The 1549-nt window shown below is 37.4% G+C and overlaps 1 non-coding gene across 1 annotated transcript; it reads right to left on the bottom strand.

Moving 5' to 3' along the window:
* Positions 1–504: 504 nt before the first annotated feature.
* LOC127485044 (small nucleolar RNA SNORA15) lies at positions 505–637 on the bottom strand. The gene has a single exon (XR_007912245.1). It is a non-coding gene; the product is annotated as a small nucleolar RNA SNORA15 (small nucleolar RNA).
* Positions 638–1549: the final 912 nt, after the last annotated feature.

Below are 1549 nucleotides of genomic sequence, written 5' to 3'. Positions count from 1 at the left end.
TCTTTATGTTTCAAAGGACACCATCAAGAAACTAAACCTAGGGGCTGACACTGTGACATAGGTAGGTTAAGCTTCCACCTGTGGCGCTGGCATCCATATGGGCACCAATTCAAGACTTCAGTTACTCCACTTCTGATCCAGCTCCCTGCTAATGCACATTAGAAAGCAGCAGAGGATGTCCTTGTTCTCTTGCACCCATGTGGGAGACTCGGAGGAAGTTCCTGGTTCCTGGATCAGCCCAGCTTTGGCCGTTACAGCCATTTGAAGAATGAACCAGTGGATGGAAGACCTCTCTTTCTGTCTCTTCCTCTCTCTGTAACTCTGTAATAAAAAGTTAATAAATGTAATAAGTAAATAAATTTGTTTTCTACGAAAGCCATTACTTTTTTTATTAATTCACTACAATTTAAATACCATACTGCATTTGAAAGCCACAATGCAAACAATTAACATATCAAATAAGAAAATGTTCACTGAGCACTTGTGAGTTATTACTATTAGTTTATTTGTATTCACTTTCAATAATGATATGCTTAGAAAAACTCAGCATACCAAAATGATTTCCAAGGGAAGACTACTTTTGCATGGTGTCTGGCTGTGTAAACTACTGACAAAAGAACACAGTATTCAATCATGCCTACATGGCTTTTAAAAAAATAAACTAAATTCTGGCAACCCACAGGGAGAAAATTTCTGAAAATCATACAATTAATAAGGAAATTATATGAATACATATGAGTATACATTTTTTTCTCTTGTCTTCTGCAACACCTGACTCTACCAGTTCTTCTTATACTTCACTACCTTGTTAGTCTCTTTTGACTTCTTTTCTAGCTAACCTATAAATGACGCTGTTCCTCAGGCTTTGGTCATGAATCTTCTACCCTTTCTTCTCTCCACTCTCTTAGGTGATCTCATAAAATTCCATAGATTTTTTAAAAAGATATTCCTCATGTTGGTGGCTCCCAAATCTATTATATCTCTGAACTCTAGACCAAGATGTCCAACTTCTGCTTGATTTTTTCATTACTTATGCTCCACAAGCCTGTTAGATGTAATAAACCTCAAATAGAAATCTTTGATGATTCCCAACCCCAAATTTCCTCTCAAGCCTGTCTGTACATCTCAGTAAATGGCACCATGATCCACCCAGGTGCTCACACCAGAAACCTAGAAATCATCCTTAATATTCCCTTTTTATCACCTCTTCCTCATGTATCCCTAGTACTTAGCACAGTGGTTGGTACACAACAAGCAGATATTTCTTTATTAAATGAATATTTATTGAGCTCCTACAATATTTCTAGTATTGTTCTAGGCATCAGGTATACCATTGAATATAATAAGTCTCTTCCCCCATGGAATTTATGCCCTAGAGGATGAATGACAGAATGAATGAGTAAATCTTTTAATACTTAAGTCAGGCACCACTTCCCCATCTTCTCTGCCTGGGTTAGGAATCTCGTCTCAGTCCTCTCTCAGTATCCTCCAAATATCTTTTGCTATTTCATTGTGTGTGTGTGTGTGTATACACTCACGTGCACTGAAA

Source organism: Oryctolagus cuniculus, chromosome X, assembly GCF_051225735.1.
Source record: "Oryctolagus cuniculus isolate XC-2025 breed Fujian yellow rabbit chromosome X, ASM5122573v1, whole genome shotgun sequence".
Lineage (NCBI taxonomy): Eukaryota > Metazoa > Chordata > Mammalia > Lagomorpha > Leporidae > Oryctolagus > Oryctolagus cuniculus.
Note: the sequence above shows the minus strand (reverse complement) of the source record. Positions and strands in the feature narration are given on the sequence as shown.